This window comes from Ischnura elegans, chromosome 11 (assembly GCF_921293095.1).
Source record: "Ischnura elegans chromosome 11, ioIscEleg1.1, whole genome shotgun sequence".
In the NCBI taxonomy this organism is placed as follows: domain Eukaryota; kingdom Metazoa; phylum Arthropoda; class Insecta; order Odonata; family Coenagrionidae; genus Ischnura; species Ischnura elegans.
The window spans coordinates 51,098,061-51,121,089 of record NC_060256.1 but is presented as its reverse complement, the minus strand read 5'-3'; the positions used below and the strand labels follow the sequence as shown (position 1 = coordinate 51,121,089).

Below are 23,029 nucleotides of genomic sequence, written 5' to 3'. Positions count from 1 at the left end.
AATTTAGAGTTAATTACGTCACATGATAGGGGAAACTGTTTGGTGGTTAAGAGATGTTAGTTGTACTTTGACAGGTGCTGCTATCTAGCGGGATTTAAATGAACAACTTGTAAAAACTACAATTCGTTTGAACTTTTAGTTAGTTTTGTACAAGAGTTAGCTTTTGCCACTTAAATCCGTTTGCTTTTCACTACCTCATATTAATAATTTTTCGCAGCTTTTGTTCATTTAGATTCACGAGTAGTCTCATTGTTTGATCCTATTGCCTTGCTTTTTCGGCTGTGTGAGGGCCATAATTTATTCCACCAATCCTCTCGTAACCCAAGAAAAATACCGTTTCGATTGGAGAATAGGGACAGAAACGGCGTGAATAGACGTGTTGACATAACTGAGCACTTTTTATAATTCCACGCATTTAATTCCTTACTTCACACGACTATTTTCATGCGTACGCTTTTTACCAATTTAGTGCCGTGGGCCGATCTATCGGCTCTGCTCCACGGGCGAAAAGTGCCACGAGCCGATATATCGGCTCGAGCGTAGACCGGTTTTTCAAACTAATATTGTTGTAATAATTAAATGTTTCCTTTACCCAACGTATTAGAATATTATAATCAACAAATAATTCCGTTTTAGTAAAATAACAAAAAATTACATTGATATCTAAAATAGTAGCTTTATGTGCGAAAAATCCATAGAGAAAAAATCATTCGCCTTGACCGGGATTAAATTAGTAGCTTTATATTTTTTTTTTCATAAAGTGCGACAAAACTCATTAAATTTACGTTGGCATTTTTCGCTAGTGCCGCTAAATTTCGATTGCTTTAAGGGGGTGAAATATTTGTCGAAAATTGCAACTATGTTTTATTTCATAAAGCTGAACATCCCCCACACCTTGACTGACTCAGGTGTATTTATTTGAATAGACGACAATGCAGCTCTTGGTAATGATGTGTAAACATTTAAACCGATTGAGTAAATTTAAGATTGTGGAAAATTACTGTATCATTAGTATCGGTGAATTTCCGCGGGGTGAACTCTTCTGTAATCAATCTGAATAGTTCTAACTCTCCGTTGCGAAACGAAGTTTCGTCAGTGTAGGTTTGCGTTTTCACAGAGTGCTCTCTCAATCTCCTGCACCTTCGATAACCGCTTAACCCATTATTCCCCAGACTGTATGAAGGGCTTTTTACTTCGTTAGTTTCGCCTTTTCCGATTTATTTTGGCCTAATAGGGTGGTTTCCTATTATTTTTTTAATTGCCTAAATCGAAAGATTATTACTCCTGGAGTACGTATCTCACGCTTTTAGATTTTTAAATGATAATATCTATTTTTCGCGATTAAATGAAAAGTGAAAATTTTCAAGCGCGCGAAAACGCGACGCGTTAGTAGGAATGATGGGAAATCTCTCCGTACGACGCATTTATGGTTCCCCCTCCGCCCGGTGAGGTGACCTTGAGGCGAGGCTTAGCGCTGATACGTCGCAGGCTGCCAGCGGGTAGCCTAGTGCCCTGCCGCCTGGTAGCGCTTGGCTTAAATAAGGATTATTAATACCTTATCAAACGAGGAAAACTTTCCGTCCTTAGCCAGTTTTAATAAGTGATTATTAAGAGATGTTTCCCTGAGCTCTGCGCCTCATGCATGCATTGGTAACCTCAGACGACGTATAACTCCTATCTTCTCCTATAGAAACTAGGTCCCTGTGACGTCACGTGGAGTGGCATCGCATGGGCGCCAATCTGGCCCTTTTCAAATGAGGATAAAAATGGACCATTGCCATTCGTCTACACCGGCATTTATAAAACGAAATAATTTGTATATTATGAATACACTAATGGTGGGTAACGAATCGCAATTATTGCCTTTTGTTTTCTTTGATGAAGGAAACTACCCTATTAAGATGAATTTTCGGAATAAAAAAGTTTTCATCACATTATATGATTTTCATAATGCTGCGTACACGCAACGCTGGGAAAACTCCGGTAACTAAATATTAAAAAAGTAATTTTTGAACCTCGGTTACATCTTTTATTTTTTATCTTGATTTGCACACTCGACATCTTCGCCGGGAGTCATCTGTATTCCTTTGGAGGAAATTCCCCATTCTGCCTTTCAACGGATATGCTGGGGTTTGTCATTTTTCCCAGGGTGTCTGGTATGTGCGCATCGACTTTTGTGCCAAACGCCATCAGCCATAAAAATATAATTATATGAATGAAAATGTTGGTGGAACTGACAAAGTTAGAACTACAGATACTTTTAAAAAGTCAGTAAATCGAATAAAAAATTATTTTAAAGCAGGAAATTGTTTTGAGAATTAGGATTCAATAATGTTGCGATAACGCAACGCTGGGGATTAATGGGTTAATGCTACCGGTTGCGTACAACCTCCTTTGCCTGGTATCAGCTTCTCTTTTCCCGGGCCTACACCTACCTTTTTTGGCTTCTGCCCTCTAGGGGGTTGTCGAGATTTTTGGGAGTCCTGTGGCCCGTGTGGGCTCCATGCAATGCGTGGCCAGGGATTTTGATCCCGGAGGAATTTCCGTCTGCGGCTCCGTCATATTTTTTCGGCCATTTCCCTTCCCCGAAGCGAGGATTTTGTGGCGATGATGGCTTTGCATCCTCTGCGTAAGCCGTTCTCGATAATTAGGTTGAAGACTTCGAAGATGCGTAAGAGACGCGAGGTAGGTTAATCCGTCTGGACTTCCCCCTGTGTTTTTATTTCCTATATTTATTTTTTCTCTTCTCTTTATCAATTTTTGTCCTAAAATTGATTTGATACTTTTCAGTGCTCATTATTGATTAAACTAAACATAAGGGCATTTCCATGAAAATGTCAACTTTTTCTCACAATTTAAAATTTATGCTGGAAATATTTTATCTTTATAAAGCAACTGCTAATTGATTGAATTTCAAGAAATCAATGTTTAAAATATTATTCACAGCCATGCTAAAAGTTTTCAACCTATACTTCGATTCATAGAGTTTTGAAGATGTTTGAAATCATTACATTTAGGAGATTGACCTGGCAGTAATTCCGTCACATGTTAATTATGGGCTTATTTAGAAGGTATTTCGGTAATTAATTTCGTTTCTGTACATTAAATTACCTTCATAGATGTTTTTTGATCATGCACAGTTTAAAGTTTTACATTTTTTTTTATATTTTACAATTCAATCGAAATATCCTATTGCATAATTTCCTCTAAAGGTAATTCCGTCACAAATGGAATTGCCCATAAACATATTTTGCACTAAATCTATTCCCTTCGTTGTCACGACAACATTTTCAAGTGCGTGAAATATTATAGTGACTACCGAACGCATGTTGTGGGAATACATTCAGTGGAAAATATTGCGAGGAATGATTTCATCAGTATTAAATTTTCCACCATATCGAACCACGTATTATACATTCCCATTACATTTTATTATGTATTGTTTCTTCTCAGAGGTTGGTAGGCATATTTGAGTTTATAATTATGCACGTTTTCTTTGGTCTAACGATACGCTGTTTATGAAATCCATCGTAAGGGCTCAATTTTTGGAATTGACCATCTAAATTCGCTGTAGTGAAAATGGCGGTGTGTGATCGGTGAATTAAGCAATTATACTAAACGAAAAATACCTTATTCCACTGTGATGTTATTGACCGGTGAAGGTAAAAATATTGGCCGAAATAATTGAGTAGGTACTCTCAGAACTGGATCAGTACACACTGTTATCCCTCCGTAGCCGCTCAAAATTGTTTTCATATTAACGCTGACAAGTATGCGAACCATTTCTAGAGTTAATTTGTAGACTATTATTTTGAATGTATATTTACTGTTGATGTTCAGCCCTCATTTCAACTACATATGCTCTTGACCATATTTTTCTAGAAATGTTTATTAAGTTTTCGTTATCGTTATGAGAATTGAATTTACCTCTCGTTTTTCGATACCAAGCCCACCGTTGACTCAAAAATGCTTCGGAATAATATTTTTGTGAGGTCAATTCCGACAAAATTTGCGCGTTTTCATTCTCTTGCAGTACCGTGCCAACGAATTTAATTTTTGCTCGGGTCAAAGTTATCCTTGTACAATAAAATCGGAATTTCCGTTTTCGTGTCCTCCTAACATTTTAATTTGATTCTTCTCTTATGCGATCACTTATCATTAATGATTGCATAAAAAAATTATATGCAGTCCTCAATTCAGCCACTGCTGCTCTACATTATATTTTTTCCATATATCCATCCATTTTTGCGTGTATCCAATTTCTTAAATGTTACGCAATGAGTTTAGTGTATTTCACACCGGCTGTGTCATGTAGTATTTTTCAGTAATAAGACAGCAAATTAAGAGACGGCTTTCTTTTAAAATTATGCAATTATGCTTGTCACGTCTTACTATATAGAAAATAAGCTCAGAAATAGATTTCTTTGGTGTAATATTTTATTTTCAGAATTAAAACTATTTCTCTCCCTTTGTTTCAACAAATCTTCAACAAATTTCAACAAATCAAATCATAAATTATTTTTCAAATAGATATGCTTATATTGGTTATGGTAGGGCATGTTATGGTTAATAATTATCGAATTAAGCGTTTCAGAATCATTAAAATGCACCAAGTGCCATTTTCTGAAAAAATAACTGCCGCCAAGTAGGGATATGAAATTTCTGTGACTCAATTTTTTTCATTGGAGCGAAACCAACAACCTTTTTGTTTTAAACGTCATTGCAACATGCATAGAAACATACACATACATATTCACAACGATGAGAATTAAACTTTTCTCTCTTTTTTGGATACCAAGCTCATCGCTGACGCAAAGAAGCTATCGGAATGGAAGGAGTCGAACTAATTTTAACGATTGGGCGCGCTCCGTGGATATACGCAATGCGGTACGAATTTCGTAAACAAATTAAAGAGTACCGTAATCCGTGATGGAATCTGCTTTAATCAATCTCTCGAACTTCTCAGCCACGTATTAATGGGATTCAAATAGCAACGGCGGCATTAAGATTTAATCTAAGAGAATAAGTGGAAGGCAGATATTAAAATTGCGTGTCTCTTGTTCTATATACCCTCATTCCCTCTCGTTTTGCGCGGTGAAATTGTCACGATTGCATGAAACGAACGGCCATTAACGGCCTTGAATAAAGGAGACAGATTAAGCGTTTCGGAATCACTATTTAGGGGTCGTATTAAAAATTCTAGTTGACAAAAAGTGAAAGGGAGGGAGGGTGGGAGTGTTTGTTGCCAATTTTTATTGTTCTAGCATTTCACCGCTTCTTATCCTCAACGCCATTAATCCTCCTCAGCTCGATATAATTTACGCATTCCTTTATAGCAGCCGACAATCTTTCTTCTTTGATCGCATTCACCGTTTGCGCTTAATTTATTGCGTCACGTAAATTCAACGATGTCTTGTCTCGATTGATTCGAGGCCTTTGTAAGCTAACCCCCCCCCCCTCCAATTCCACTCTTTCTGGTCCTATCACTTCGACATTCCTCTGTATTCATTGCTTCGCCAAGCTAGAATTACTACAGACTCATTGTTGCATTTCATCATCGTCGTAAGTCATCAATCGAGGTTTTGTCTAATTAAGCTGTGTGGAATCGAGAAATCACATTATGTTTGTTTTACCGTAAGCAATTTCTACAAGTTAGCCCGCAAACGATTGACGAATTCTAAGATTGTTTTGACGAAGATCTCCATTCTGCTCATTTACCTGCTAGCCTTATTATAGAGACGTATTTACATCCTTTACAAACTGCCCTATGGATTTCATTCGTGGCCATCCCTTGTCCTTCTTCTCTTACACTGTCTTTCTATGATTGTTTTTCTCATGCCATCATGCCTCAAAGTGTGGTTAACTAAGCTGCCCTTTCCTCATCATATGATTTCCGAAGACTTCTCTTTTCTCAAACTCTTCTTGGCACTTCCACATAATTCACTCGATCGATCAATTTTATCTTCATCATTATTCAATCGCAATACATCCTTATGCCTCCACACATTTCTTCTGATCTCAACGTCCAAGCTTCACTCCGATCGGTAAATATGCTCCATATTAGTATCTTACGTATTGTTTCCTTAATTCTATTCCTTCATTCCCATCTTTTGAGGATTCTTCTTTTTGTGGAATACCCCCTTCACCTGTGCGATTTTACTGTTTCTTTCTTACAAAGACCAGCGCTGCTTGTTCAGCGTGGATATATTTATTGCTGTTGCTCTTCTCACTATCTCTTTTAGCGATTTCAGGTTTGAGCAAACTTTTTAGGAAAATAGAAGTTATTCAAATTCCATAAAACACAGTGGTTAGCAGTAAGGATATGTGCCGAATGTAAATTCATTGCTATTGTTTCTATAAGAAAGCGTTTAGTCGAATTTTACCGCATTAACTTTTGTCAAGTTTGAGGTTATTCGCAAGAGAAGCCTTTTTCTCTGGCAAAGTCCGTGTTAAAGGTTTGATGGTTCTCCCATTGGGTCTGAATGAGGGAGACTCGACTAGATGTTCGGAGCCCTTTAATTTGTCCCCATTTCGCACACGGGCTCTGCAACACACGAGGACGGATTTAGACCACGTCCCAACAAGAGAGTTAGCGAGAGACGCGGAATCACAAGAGGAAGTCGGAGAACTTCCTGCCTCTCGTCCTCTTTAGGTGCGGCGTCTGCTTTACGATGCGACCCGTTAGCACGTGCAGGGTGAGCAGTAAATCGCGGACTCCCACCTTCCTCCCAGTCTTAACACCACCACCATTTTATGTGGAGGAAGTCTGCTCTATTTTCTGGGGCATTAATTGACCTCTTACCTAAAAGGTGGTCGGGAAAGATTTACGTAGCCAAGGTAATGTGTTAAGCTTATCACATTATCAAGAATCGTAAATCAATCCAAAAATTAGACCTCACAATCGATATTGGACGCAGCTCTCCTCTTAGTTCCTATTGTATATTGTACTTTTGTTAACGTGCGATATTTAATATATTTTTTATCGCCAAATGCCTAAATGAACTAATTCATGCAGGTGGCAGTGACCTAAAATAAGAACGAACGAGCGTGATGCGCCCGATCCCAGCGGGCTTCCCCTGCTCTTTTCAATGCAGGTCCACAGAGGGATAGGCGCGTTTCTAATTTTAAAATGTAGAAAAAAAGGGAGGGTCTTATGTACAAATTGAGGTCAGAGGACCTCTTTAAACACAACATTGGAAGTAATTACACTATCCTCTGTTAATACTTGTTTAGCGTTTTCCTTAATATTTACAAAAATATTTTGAAAAGATCTTACCCTAGAGAATGCTACATAAAGTTGGCCATGAGGGAATACAAGGTCAGGCAAGAATAAGCCAGCTCTTTGCAAAGTCTGACCCTGAGCCTTGTTAGTAGTCATCGCATGGGAAACCTTAATGGTAAATTGTCTGCGAGTCAAATTAAGAGGCATGGTGGGATCCGACGGCGTTAACTGTATTCTTGGGATGAGGACAATCTTGCCGGAATCGATTATTTTTTTAATCGATTTTTTTTAACCAATTTTAGGAAACAATAGCAATATTTAGGAATTAAGATATGCCGTTGCATGTTCTCTGATAAATTCAGTGTATTTTGGTACCTCATTTGTAGAGTTTGGTTACGTAAAAGTTGAGAAAAAGGTTGAGTTGTAAGTTGAGAAAAATCTATACAGTAGAAATAATATGGAGGATTGAAGCCAGTTTTAATAAAGTCTTCCTTATCACCCAGGGAGGTTCCTCATATAGGGTGGGCCATTTATCAATTTAAAATATGGGCATTAATCATTATATACTCTGAGTGTTCATTTCTCTCTAGAGTTCTTAGATCATCATTGAGAACAAGCAAAATAAGAAGGGTGCATTTTGAGAGCATCGCACTTGAGGACTTTAATATAATAAAATATTAAGTAGATTTCATTATAAGATAAGATCGTGCATTTCAAATTATAATATAGAGTGTGCGTTTTAAAATTTGTAGCAAGAAAACCTTTTGTGGGTTCTATCTGTTCATCTTTCCAATTGTGTCCAGTGTAGACAAATCATTGTTTTTTGTTCTTCGATCTATGCTCCTAATATAATTGTAATTGGGATTGATTTTATGTGCTTAATATATTTCTATTTTTTGTATTCAAACAAAAACATCTATGAGTTTCTCTAAATGATTCCAGATTCCGATTACAGGTAAAACTATACATAAAATCTCATCCTTTTCTTTTGTATGGTTAAGAGACAATATCCTCCCATAATCCCCAGCAAACCTGCTGAACATTCTTAAGACGATCTCAAACCACAACACCACGATAAATCATCCATGTGTCTCTAAAGATACTACTCATATGCCAGCCTCAAGGAAATTAATTAGTATTTTGTAAAATCCAAATTAAAGCATGTGGATTGAAAGATTTTTCAGACTATAATTATGACATTTTTTTCTTGCCAGAAAATTTTTCATATTTGTCTTTCCGCCTTATCTTGGTGTAAGAAATTATTCGTTCGTTGTTTTCTTCTATGCTCAAAATAAAATCCACTAGTTGGAAAATGATATATGTGCGTAATGGCATTATCCCTTGACTATTCAAACGAATTCATTTATACGATTTTGAAGCGGGGCGAGGGATTCACCGGGGATTTTGGGGCCCTTCCGAGGTTTATGGAAAACAAATGAAGGCACAGGGGGTCCTGGGGTCCCTCCCCGTAAAGGTTTAGGAATTTTAATGCTGAAAACGTGATTACTTAGGCCTGAAAAACAGTAACAACTTTCTCGTTTTTGGCGCCTCACATAAGGGCTCAAGGGTGGGTGTTAACCGGGAAACCCCCTCCCTCTTGGCTACACCACTGGTTCTCGATGTTAAGCAAGACTTTTCTGAGCGTCTTTATCTTTCGTATAGTGCATGGTTACTGAGGAGAATAACGCAAGAAAAGAACATTCGCAACATGTTTGTGAAACTTCTTTAATGAATATTTTCACAACTCATTTGTCATGTTTCGATCATTAAGGACGATCTATCGCTTGCTTACTTGACCTATGCTCAAAATGGAAACGCTCGGCGGGAAATAAATCCGATTCGGAGCAAATTTATAAAGCAACCAAATATATGTACCCATTATGGAGATAAGTAAAACTTTGTAAACTTCTTCGCCATTTTTCTTCCATTATTTATGGTTATTGAGAATAACCAACAACTAGTCCTCACAAAATTTTTCTGATGCTTCTTTGATGAATGTATTCATCGTTCACTTTTCTTTTTTCCATTTTTCCTCGCGATATATCAGTTGAAGATTTTATCCCTGCTCAAAATGAAAACACTCATTGGGAAATGAATACGCTTATAAGCTCGCTCAATTGATTTTTCGAAAGCATATCTTTGCATTTCAGCCTAAATACTTTAGCAGTATAGTTGATTGGTGCAACCTTTTAAGCTTCATATCGTTTTTTCTCTCCTTGTTTCTGTCTACGTAGAATAATCCTGCATCACTTTTCACACCATTTTTCTGATGCTTCTACAGTGAATATTTTCACCATTCGTTGTGTTTATTTCACTAATTTCTGATTCTTTGTCGTTTATTTATTTGATATAAACAAGCTATATATATTTCTTTGAGGTTTAAACCGTCCACATCTTCCCTTCGTATCTCATAAAAGGTCTACCTCTTCCGTTCTTCCTTTCCACCTGTCCTTCTACGGTAATATTCATCAGTGTATAGTGTCTCATCATATGGACGATTGAGTTTTCCCGTCCTCTATCTTAAGTTCCTAATGTTTTCAATACCTACCCTGATCTCCCACTCTTTTTTACTCTAATATCGTATCCATTCGATCTTCAAGGATCAAAACTCGATCAAAGGAACTGTCACCGTACGCAAAATGTGAGAATATTAAACGCCTGCGGCATAGCCAGAATGGACTGTACTCTCTATAATGCGAATAGAATATGATTAAATTTAATTATATTGTTATTTATTTGAATTTATTATCTTTAACTGTGTATGTACTTTTTTATGTTTGTTATATTGTGTCCCTGTAAACCGGCAAATATGCTGTATGTGGACAACTTAATAAATAAAAAATACATTCCAACCGTCGGGTAGAATCACTGATCGAGTATGTGTTTTAAGCACTTACTCATGCTCGCGGTATGAACATACTTAAAAAGAACCCTATACACTGGAAGGACCAGATCCGTCATTTTGAAGAATAACCTCTACGAGCGTAAAAATGTTGCCAAGAATTGTTTTTTCTGTCGTCTTCATTTTTATGAATTAAATTTGTTTTTTAATGGTGCGTATTTTGCTAAAATAAAATTTAATTTTTCATAGAGTTATGCCATCTGTATACCGTAAAATACGAACAACCGCCAAAATGTCGGGTTAATCGTTATTTGTTACGGTAACGCATGTTTTAATCAGGTAATTGCTATACTGTATTACGTCTGGCCATTTCGATGTTTTAGTTAGCACATTTTTGTATTCAACATGCCTAATTACATTTTAAATGGAAATAAATAGCATATCTGCCATACCGAGTGGCATGTGGTAGGTCAGGACAGGGGACGTGACCGCTGTTCATTTTATTTTATTTTTTGTAAAATTATTTATAAATAATAACTCACTTGTATTGATAAATGCATAATAGGGTTGTATTTAATTCGGTAATCCATTAATGTCATCATAAATGAAAAAATATTTCAATAAATTACCACCCGTTATAATGACGGATAATGATCCTTCTAAGTAGCGAAACAACTCCGGTCCTTGTGGCGTTAAAAGAATGGGGACTGGGAAGGGTTTGAGGTATCAGTAAAGACGGGATTATAAGAGGCTTTGGAGGGAAGAAAAACGTTAGGATCGGAGACGGAGAGGAGAGACCCACGCAATCGTGCGAATCGTGCACACACCAACTTAAGTAATTGGATTCCATATTGTCACATCGGAAGAGGGCGATCTGTACTAGTTAGAGGGAGGGATTTATCGCCTTGGGGAGACGAAGCTCACCGCCCTCACGAAGACCTTAGAGCATGGGTTAGGGGTGGAAGACATGAGCGATTTCTCGAGAGAAAGGTCCAGCGTCCTCCATGGAGGCAAGGCCCTTAAAAAGAGAGTAAGGGATCAGAGGAGAAAGGGAAAGATTCCCTTATTTTATTTTTTTATTCATTCCGAGAATGGGCCGTGCATCTTTGGGAAATCCAAGGAAGGTCAAGGGGAAAGGCCTGTCGACTAGACGCCGTCCGGGGGACAAATGGCAGATTCAGGCCGTCTCGCACTCTCCAAGCTTTCACTACCCGTGAAGCACATTCACGCGCACACATGTACCGAAACTACCGAGAGTCAAAAAATAAAACATTGCGAACTTTCGCGGGGATCCTTCTCGATAGCCATAAAGAATGGGAGAGAAAATGATAGCTCGCAACTTTAGATCACTCGCTTAGTGTAATTAAATGCAAAAAACTTTATAATTCAGCATAAATCTAATAAAGTTCTCTATTCAATTTATGTAGAAATAAAAATTTTGTTTTGCATTTCATTATATCGTGGTCGATACCATAAAGTAATGCCCGGAACAACGAATTGGCCTCACTTACCTCACTGGCCTTACTGATAGAATCTTAGACGCTATGAGTCAATCGTTAGTTGAATTCAGTTGGAATTATTTGCTTAAAATTATTATTTATATATTTTCACGAAAACAATGTTTATCTCCGCTTAATGTCAGCAAACTGTGTACAATGTAAACATATGTAATTTTTTACGTAAAGGAAATAAATTTATATTAAATAACTTTGTAATCCAAGTAAGTGCAAGGAAAGATTTATTTGTTGCGCAATTTCGTGAAAAGTTTTCGTCAGTCGAACTAAATCATCATTCTTGTTTTCGATTTCCAGTTTGTTCAGTATATTATTCGTTTCTTTTATGTATGATGAAAAGGAAAACCATCCATTGCGAAGTATAAATCTGCCTCCTAGCTTTCACCACATTGTATTTAGCAAATACATATATTGTAATGGCCTTTAAAAAACAACCCTTCCTACAGTCAGATTTTTGGTGGTAGGTTAAAATTTCTCCACGTTTATATTTTTCTTTCCTATTTTCGTCAGTCTGTGGCCATCCACCATGTATAGCTTTATATCACTTCTCAGCGTCTTTGTGGTGCTTGGTGGTTTTGCTGTGTCTTTTTTTCGAAAAAAAGAGAATGAATGAGATAACGAAGGATCTACCTTTATAAAATTTCTTTTACTGTCAGATTTCGCTCCGTAAAGTTTACAGGTAGGTGTAAATACGACAAATGGCATCCGCTACGCGGTGTTTAAGAGCATTGAATTTTTTCATGGATTCCTGTATTATGCTTTTTGTGTTCCCGAATAATCACCATTATTTAGAGAATTTTACGTAATTGAATGACAATCTCATGCCTTTTAATTGACACTTAAAATTATCAAATTTGAAACACGTGAAATGATAACCTTCTCCGTTATCTCTAAAGAATCATGAATAGTTGTTTTGCTTGTTTGAAGATATAAAATATTGAGAAATTTAGCTTTCGATTGGGAGTCTAGCATATTAAAAAACAGCTCTCACAGAGAATATATATTTCTTGAATAAAAAGAAACTAAATTATAACCTCAAACTCATAACCAACCCCGCACACTACATGTTTTTTTTTTGCTTACATTCTCACTATCTTTTTTTTCTTATATATTATGTTTTGCGGATAATTTAAGCATTTTCCCTGCGTATCTGTTTAAATGTGAAAAGTCATTCACTGCCATTGGCTTTATGCGTCTCGTAGATTTTTAAGCGTTTATATATTTTAAGTCTCTCTTAGAAGCTACCTCCTGTATATAGGATACTCGACTAGAGGTATAGTTTTGCCAATATTGATTTTTTAGCCTCCTTATCATACGTGTTCCATATATTAGGGCGAGTAGGGAGATTCCCCCACGAAATGGTTGCATTTTTCGAGAATGATCATGGTGGTAATGGTACAAACAGTTGTAGTAATTTTCCACCCTTTTTAATTTGCTCTTTCTATCCTTCTTGCACTTCATGAACTCGATTACGATATATTTTACTCTACTGCAACCTAATATTTTGAAAATTTTCGATAAACTGCAATCAAACCTTAGTTTCATCTCCGCCATCTAGCATTTTTTATTAGTCGGCAGATAATGACGTCAGATTTGAGGATAGTAATCGATTTTAATTTGACCATCGATCAAGATCATAAAATGGAAGGAGCATCTGCTATTTTTCCTATGAATAATATAAATATTCTCTCGCTTGGATCTATTTACTACTACGGGTTTAATTTCATCTCCGCCATCAAGTATTTTTTATTTATCGGCAGATAATGACGTCAGATTTGAGGGTAGTAATCGATTTTAATTTCTGTCATCGATCAAGCTCATAAAATGGAATGTCTCTCTGCTATTTTTCTTATTAATAATGAAAATATTTCATCGCTTGAATCTATACACTATTTTGCTATTTTAATTTCTCTTGGAGAATAATACTCAGGAATTCTTCTCGGGTTCACGGGTTGTCCGAATTCTCATTCAGACAGTAACACGCCTTGAAAATGGAAGACAAGTCTTTTACCGAAACGTCGGCGAATACGACTGAATTGGCCTGTTTGAAAACTTGAGAAGAACTCCAGATTAATCGCTATTGTTATTTGCTATTTGGGCTATTACATCTAACTTCTACTTAAATGTCGTCCGTTGCCAACTGCATTTTGCGTCACATAGCTTTCGCTGGAGATTTTTAAGCGTTCGTTTATTTATTATATTTTAGAAATTCATACATTATGTATTATGACTCCTCCAGATTAAGCCTTAAACATTTAAACATCTGTCTGCGTACCCACCGGCCGTTTTCTCCGACTTCCACTCTCCTCTGTATAACTTAATACGTCTGTCCCACTCCTTTGTCCCGATCGTCCCATTTCCCCCGTGCAGAGGTGGTGATACATTGCCTCCACGTCCCGTGAACGTTTTTTGCCGCGACGCACAGGGTTAGGTTGCGTCAGCCCAACTGACTTTAATGCCTCGCGCTGCCGAGGTTGACTGATTAGACTAACTAATGCGGAAGGACTCTTGATGATGATGACGGGGATCTCAAAGCCTTCCCCGCCTCCAAAAGGACTTTTCCACGGGGTCCATCAAGTTTTGTGGCTGTAGAAAGGGATGTTCGCGATTAACACGTGGAATAATTTGCCTTCACCCGTCGCGAAGCTGCGACGCTTTTTTGTTTTCGCTCGGGGGTGATGGATGAAATCCGTGTGTTGCGCTTAATTCGTCGTTTGTTATTCGCTAAAGTCGTTTTTGATCCGAGCAGATGTAGTCGGGTCGCCAATTTAGTTGGGAGAGCAGATTGCTATCATTGTTTCTTTGCCTTTCGTGTTCATAGTTTTTCTTGCTCTGCGATGAGAAAGGCCGTGACTTCAGACGGTCGTGAATGGTATTCCAGAGGGTAATTCGTCGCTCACTGAATACTTCTTCTTGAAGATATTTAATGAGTAAACTGGAGTAATAAAGGCTTCTAAATTTTTATGCCCTACGTATTACGTATATATGAGAATAAATAAGTTTAACGTCAACGTTTAGCTTAAATTTTTTTGCATAATTACTCAATCGTTATTACTTCTATCATAGCGACGATATTTCACAAAGGTGAGCCAGCAACGCATTACTTATGTTCTCCTAGGATACCCATTTGATGGTATTAAAATATTAATTCAATATTTGAGCGCGATATTTATCACAGTCCATTCTTCCGCTTGTGCTATACCCACGAAATTTATTGTGTAGTCTATTAAAGAATTTTTTTCCGTTTAAAAAGTATATTTAAAGTTTTATTTTTTAATTTTTAAAAACACGTGGAGAAAAAGTATTAATTTAACAATTTTGATCGAATAAAATGTGGATCTTGTTAGTTTTATATTCAAATATATGACACTTGTTGAAAAATTATTCGGCATTTTTCGGTTGTATTAACTGAAGATATAGATAGTTTTATATTCAAATTTACAACAAATCATGGTTAAAAATATTTATTAATTTTTTTCGGTCTTTTAACCTAAGGATGTGGATACTTTTATATTCAAAATTTTTAAATAACACGCGGTGATAGAATATTTATTCTTCATATTGGGGCTATATTTTCTACCCTCAAATGAATACGCATCATTTTTGCTTGAGAATACATTATAGGTTTATCAACATCAAATATTCGTTTAACTCGTTTGAAGCCATTGGCATCATATTAAGGGTTTCGCACCAAAATAATGCTTGTTTAAATTAGGGTAGGTAGAGGCAGTCCTGTACGCAAAGGAATACTCCACGCCTTTGGTAACACGTTTTTGTGATGTGCGCAGTGACGTTATTGGGAAAAAACTTGGGAAAACTTAAATGGAAGACGTGGTCCTATAGTTCTCAAAATTTGGTCGAGAAGGAAGCGCGGTGGCAAGAACTTTCTGGCATCCTTGAATGAGGCGGAAAAAGTGCCTCAAGGACGTTGTGGGAAAATCGATTGGGAGGAAACTTGACTCTTAGCCCACTTGAGAAGAAAGAAAGAAATCGTAGCCGGAGAATTTTATTTTTTTTATTTTTAGTCTATTAACTACCGAGGCCAGATTTGGGATGCCGACTTTTTGTGTCTATTGTTATTATTACCATTTATAATACATAAAATAAAGTTACGAGTCGAACATTTGGTCGGATGTAAAAAACATCATAATTAGTTAACAATAGGGTGATTTATTTTTATTTTTTCAATGCCTAAATCGAAAGATTATTACTCCTGGAGTACATATTTCTCGCTTTTAGATTTTTAAAAAACGATATCTATTTTACGCGATTAAATGAAAAGTGAACATTTGCAAGCGCCCTAAAACGCGACGGCTTAGTATGAATGCTGCGAAAAGGCCGTGCGACGTCTGGTTTCTGATGTGTAAGGCCACCTGGGTGCGAGGCTATGAACGCCGTTACGATGCAGGCTGCTTGCTGCCGAGCATGGCGGTAGCGTAGAGTACCTACCCTGCTAGCAGGTAGCGCTTGGCTTAAATAGGATTATTAATACCCTTTCAAACAAAGGAAACTTTCCGACCATAGGCAATTTTAATAGTGACTATTAATAAATGTGTTCCCTGAGCTCTGTGCCTCATGGTAATCTCAGACGATGTAAAACTCCAACCTACTCGTACAGAATCTAGGTCTCTGTGACGTCAAGTGAAGTAGCATCGCATGGGCGCCAATTTGGCCTTTTTCAAATGAGGTTAAAATTGACCATTAACATTCGTCTAAACTGGGATTTCTAAAACCAAATAATTTGTATATTATGAATGCACTAATGGTGGGTAACGAATCGCAATCAATGCCTTTCGTTTTATTTGATGAAGGAAACTACCCTATTCTAAGATTGGTTTGACGCTGCTTTCCATCTCTCTCCTACCCGTTAGAATTTTCATAGTGACGTATTTCTTCTCTTAATATCCTTTATAGCCTGTTCTACGTAACTCATGCACGGCCGTCACTTGCCCTTCTCCTCTTACAACATGGTAACATGAACCAGTTCTACCCAAGTTAATACTTGACGTTATAATGAAATAAACGCATGCTTGAAGATACTTGTTAAGAAGTAATAAAGTATAAATTTACCCTAAAAGTAGTAAACCTACAAAAATGGAAATGACCCTTATAATCCCTTAGTATTTAACCTTCTCATGAAGGTTTTTAGGTGACGCGGGTCAAAAAAAACTTCTGGTAGACCGATTCCCAATGCAGGAAGAATTATTTCATAGAATTAGGAAGCTATTTCTGAGGGTCTATTTTGTATTTGCGTGCTAGTTTACATAGTGAATTAAAGGTAAAACTTGACATGTTTCAAATATACCCCTTAAACTACTGTGAAATTTACATATATTACAACAATTGCCGTGCGAAAAATCCCACGTAATCGGGGATCGAGCATTCTATATTTGGTTTTCTGTGCTACTATGAGAACCACTCCATTACTCAAGTTCCTTCATTTTTATGCCAACGTTACAGAGATTTACCAATAAAGGGATTAAGATTGTGTTATTTGATGATCCATAGTGCTCTTTCCTCTATTTTCCTGCGAAATTTCTCGTTTCCCTCTTTATAATTTTCGTTCAGTATCCTTCTGTGACGCCATGTCTCTAGCGAAAGCTACTATTCTCCTCTGATCATCTTTTTTCGGTGGTTCAATTTTTAAATTCAACTCTATTAAAAGTTCAATTTTTTAATCGGGTGTTGAACCCGAGAAGAATTCCTGCCTCTGCCGTACTGTTTTCTCAATAAATCTGTGCTTGCTGATGCCCTAGTGTTCTAACCCATCCCATTTGATCATCATTTCAGTAGTGTTCACTATTTAACCCAGCTAGTGCCACCTCTTTGTTGTGGCACTGGCGAGAAACGCCAAAATTATTTAATTTAAATGGGACACATTCGAGAAAGACTTTCTGTTACGTCACTTTTATGCACATCAAAATGCTTTTTTATTTTAATATTATTAGTTAAATTTTTAAGTGTTTACAAAATCTTTAATTTTTATACAATAGTTATCTTCCTTTTCCAAATAAAAAGTGTAATTTGATGAAGAATGATAATTTTTATGGAAATATTATATTAATTCAAGAGTCAAGTTACTGAATAATTAATGATTCAAGCGATAAGCTACCTAAAATGCAGTAATTCGGGTCGTAGCACTTTTTGGCTGAGAAGCAAAAGCAGATAAATCGGCCCGCGGCACTAAGAGAAGCTGGAGAACTTAGTAGGGTGTTAAATGACGTGTAAGCGAGTACATTTGGCACTATTTTTAGTTTCAAAACTGCTATATCCTGTGTTTCTCCGTGCGTTAAGCTGTCTTGGTATTCCTGTACCAACGCATTCGATCGAAAGTGCCGTCAGAAGAGTCCGAGGTCGTCGTCGGAAACCGGGAATATGCTTGATTTAACACGGGCTGATCTTCCTCGATCCCGAAAAGGGTGCTGCGAGGAGGCCACCGCTACTCGTTTGAATAACGCCGAAGTCGAGTGGGTGCGGAAACTTGCATGTGTGGGAGGAGGGCGCGTGTTTACACACGCTGACGCTCGGAGGCCTCGGGCCGTTTGCGATCAAAGTGATCGGAGTTGTCAGCGCGGAAAATTGTTCCCCCACCACCCCCCTCCTACGCTCACACAGTCTTTGCGGCACCCCCCCTGCCCCTTGAAAACGCATCTTTCGTAACCTAGCGGCTAAACACGACAGGCACGTGGTGAGATTCTCGAGGTAGAGATGGAGCTACCGTCGAATGGCATGAGCGACCCACTATGACCACTGCAGGAACTTCGTGCAATCATAGATCACCCCCTCCAAGTTTATTCCCCTCATCCCAGGACAACTTCCCCTCACAACGACCCTCCCCTCTCAAAGACCCGAACTCCCGACTCGGTCTGCCGCCGTGCCGGTTCTCTCTTGGTCTCTCGGTTCTCTCCCTCAAACCCCCACTGCTCTCGTCGTTTCAGATACGTAAGGTGGTGTGCGGGCCGCACCAGGTCGCATGATGTGTCTGCCCGAAAACAGATTCTATAGACATATCTGTATATTATTGTGTGTATTGGATGATCGGCCATTTCCTTGAGGACTGTGAATTCGGCTTCGCTAGTGGTAGCACGCGTCACCGAAATGACGGCGCGGGATGTTTCCATTCCGTCGATACCCCCTTGAACGCGTCCTCGGGCTCCTATCGTGGAGGCGCATAGTGGGCTGAAAGCGAAAAACGCTGTAAATACAAAGTTGAACAAATTTAGCGAGAAACTACTACCCTCAATTTTTCCTGAAAATTGCCAAATTTACCCTCGTGCAGTGGTTTCATGAATAGTCCACGTCCTCATTTCGCGCCTCCATTGCTTTCTCTGACAGTTGTCCCAAGGGCAAAAAGGACTCATTTGCAATATCAGATCCGTTAAAGAAGACTTCATGTACGGACGGTGGCATTCAATAATAGTTTTTAAAGGGCCAGAGATGGCTATCTTGAGAGGATATCTAGAATAATTGTGATGACTTTTGAATTTTAGGTACCTGTTTTATCCTTTACCAAACAAAGAGGCGCAAGAGAGCTTACGAACAAGAATTCATGAGACTATGCTCTCGTTCCCACATATGGTACGTTATATTGCGTATGTCCTAACTGCTGTCAAAGCCGTATTTGCAAATTAAAATGCACTTTATATGCGACGAGGGACTTGGGTCTGTAAAAATGCAAGTTATGATTCGAGATCCAATTTCCAGACGACTTTTGGTAACTTCATATATGCCCTTTCCTACAATAATATCACTCGGGTAAATTGAATCCTATGTTGACCTCCAGGGGCGGATCAAGGATTTTCTTCTGGGAGGGGCACAAGCAAGGCCGTATCCAGGATTTTGTTCTGGGTGGGGCACGAGGATACCTCGTAATATAAAACGAATGCAATGATAATGGGACCGTATTAAATATCATGCATATTTTTGAGGGTCTGGGGGGGGCACGTGCCCCCGTGCCCCCCCTGGATCCGCTTTTGTTCACCTCACTCTCTCATAACTGGGGTAAAGATTATGTCCATGGCATTTCACAAATTTTCGAATACCCTTGTACTGAAATTTTGAGAGCTGCATGGACGCAATTACCTAGTGAGAGGGCCTCTTCATCTGACATCATATAAGACTCGGGGTTGCATTTTCTCCACTTGGCAAGGGTCCCTCTTGGTCATTGTAGGTTCCTTTATTAGCTTGGAGGTGGCCTCATTGCCTTCATCCCTTACATTAATATCTGCTGAAAATGAAAGAACTTCAGCGGAATGGGAGGATAAAGCCTTTCGTTTTCCTCCCTGAAAACATACGACTGGACGTCCACCTGCACTGGCTAAACTGGAGCAGCATGTACATTATGCTGCATAAGGAATAGTTATAGATTACTTAAAATCAAGAATGTAAACCTAATAAACTTACTGGATAAGGATGATGTACCCTGCAAGCATTCAAGAAAGTTTTTCGGAAAATATATTACTGTCTTGAGCCATTTTCCATCACGTTTTATGGAATCTATTGTTCACTCTTGAACGTTCATTCCACTTCCTCACGTATTTCCAAATAAATCCATTCAAGAATTCACTATGAAGATACAACGCTATCCTTTGCAAAATGCAATTTTGTAGCAATATATTTCGCCACATAAATGCTTTTGCATTAGATTTTTGCTTCCTACATTTCAATAGGATATCATGCAGCTGCAAGTGTGAAATTTCTTTGGGAGATATTTATACCTAAATTTTTACATAACTTAAAAAAGATCCTAAAATTAGATGGAATTAAAGAGAGAAATTTCGAAAAATATAAACGAAATAAAATGGAAAAGATGGTGTTCCAAGAAGGAAGTGTAAATGAGAAAAGAAGTCAAGTTACAAATAAAATCCGAAATTACGTGAAGTGAATTAAAGTTTTCAATCAAAAGAACAAAATGACCGTTAGCAAAAATAAAATAAGAAACCATTATTTGCAATGCAGTCAAAATAGAATATCAACGTTACTTCGACTAAAATAGATGCTTTTACAGTTGGATGTATGAATCTAACCAACACAGAAAAAAATCGAAGTATTCGGTTTTCAAGAAAAGCAACAGGAACACAACAAATAGAACCGTTCGGCATCGTAGCATAAGAACAACCAAATGTGAAAATGCATTTCAATATGAAATAGAAAATATTCCTGCGAATATCTAAGCCAAAAACCACTCCCATGACCACTCGGTAGACCTTTTGATAGGTATGGGAGGCTAGGAAGTGGAGGCCATGGATCATAGATGGGTCTTGCCTAGATAGAGAGTTTTTTTGTTAATAAAAGAGACCGTTACCATACTTAAAGCACACGACGTTAGTCAATTCTCCGTAGTAGTATATGAAATGCAGTCAAAAGAAAGAAATCTCTCAGTGTACCTCTTTCAGTGCCCAGCGATTGCATAATAAGAGTCATTCGTAGCAATATTTATTAATTTTACTTTTTGGTGATCGTTTTCTATCACGATTAAATCTATTATCCAGATATAAAAGTGAATGTGGTCATATCGCATCCACACGCTTACTCTGTTGCCGTACTCTCCGCCGCCGCTAACCCTAACCGGAGTCGACCCCATGGACCACACGCATTGAACCAGAAAAGTTACTTAGTAAAATAATAATATAGCCGTCATTTTTTTCGCAAAAATTCTCATAAATGTCGAGTTATAAACAATTTGGCGTCAATTTACGTGTAATGTAAATGGTTAAAATGTAAATCTGTGACAAGAGAGTAAGGTATTATTAAGATGATAGTAAAAAAAATCAGCTGCAAGGTTTTGCAAGGATCCGAATAACAACCATTTTGTGCCTATCTGCCGCACGTGTGAGTGTCAACGCGCGAGTATCAGCTTAGTCTAGGCTCACGTTAAAATGTGTCTTCATTTCATTGACGAGGATTACAAAAAAAGAATTTTCATTTTATATATTATTTTCTATTTTATAACTGCCCAAAAGTACCATATGGAGCAATAAAAAAAATTGGTTTTCAATGTTGAGCGCATTCGTGATGCTGGGACAGGAGGAGGAAAATATTTTGGTCAAGGGAGTGGTTGCCACGCAATACTAGGTGATGCTCGTGCCAAGGGAGATAATTTGTCGACGAAGATGGAAAATGGTTGGCTCAGATTAAGCATAAAATGGCAATGGAGGTTCTACTAATGTAAGTCTAGAATACCTGTTTCAGTGAGCTCAGTTTCAAGAACCTTTTGCAAGGAATAATTATTAATTAGCCCAACATATGGAAAACTTATAGCAGATTGAAATTGTGACGGAAAAAAACAGAGAAGTACAGACTGATACAAAATAAAATAATTTTCCTTGAGAAAATATGGACGGATGTAATTCATGTACGGTTGTTTGAGGTACCTATAATTAGTATATCCCGAAATAATGAGAAAAAGCCAGTAGCACAGCGAAAAACAGAAATATAAATCGTGATGCAAAAAGCGCTTCAGGAAAACAAAGTAAAGCATAAACATTAGAATAGAATATATTGGACACGTAAGCTATTGAAAAGAAGCTAAAATATTCCACTTAATTATTTTCTTCAAAAATTTTCAATTATAAATGACACACTAACAACGTCTCGCCTCAAATTACATGATTAATTTCATTCATTTGCGGGGGACCAAAAGGGTTCTCTAATATCCATTGATCTACAAGCTCTAGGATCGATTATCTCTGGCAGAAGAGCCTCCTTGTAGAAAATAAAACAATTTTTGTTCCATTTTCTCCGACCAAAATTCGTCATCCCGTAAAATTCTGGTATAGCGGCAATCTTGCCTCGTCCATACCACGAATTCACAGAATGGCGCACCTGTGGCATGCAATTGACCTTGCACCTGATAATGGTAATTATGAATTTTTTTTAACTGAGAGTTTTTGTCAAGACAAAAGCACTTAATAGTTTTTGCTGCATCTTCCAATGTTAAATTTTCCGCCGACTTGGTACATTTCAATTCAATAATGCCACCGTCATCGGTTATGCCATCCGGAGAAGCGGCAAGGAAACATTGATTTAGGTCAATGAATAATCCCGATGGCGATACTCGACGTCCTGAGATTTGCTCGTACTTCCTTATCGCTTCCTTTTCGTGCATCTTCCCATACTGAGTCGCTTCATTGGTGAACTTAGTGCTGTACAGAAGGCGTTTCACAATCGGGACCCATTTACTTGTCGTGCGCCTTTTGCAGATAATACCGAAGTTGGACGACGATAGGCGATTCTTCCTCTTCCCACCATCTTCCCTGCTCCGATTGACCCTGAGTTTCTTTCTCCAGTCTATTTCTTGAAGCTGGATTAACTTCCAATGATTTCATTAGTGCGGCCGCTTCTCTCTGCAATTCTTCGTTGTCCATGTCCACATTTCACCATAATCAGCTCCATCATTCTTCTTTGAGAGATTTTTTTTGTTTATAAACGCCTTTCTTGGCTAAACACCTC

The 23,029-nt window shown here is 37.9% G+C and overlaps 1 protein-coding gene across 1 annotated transcript in view; it reads left to right on the top strand.

Annotated features, from left to right (window-relative positions):
• LOC124167632 overlaps positions 1 to 23,029 on the top strand; it is a 481,758-nt gene that overhangs the window by 414,776 nt on the left and 43,953 nt on the right. The window lies entirely within an intron of this gene.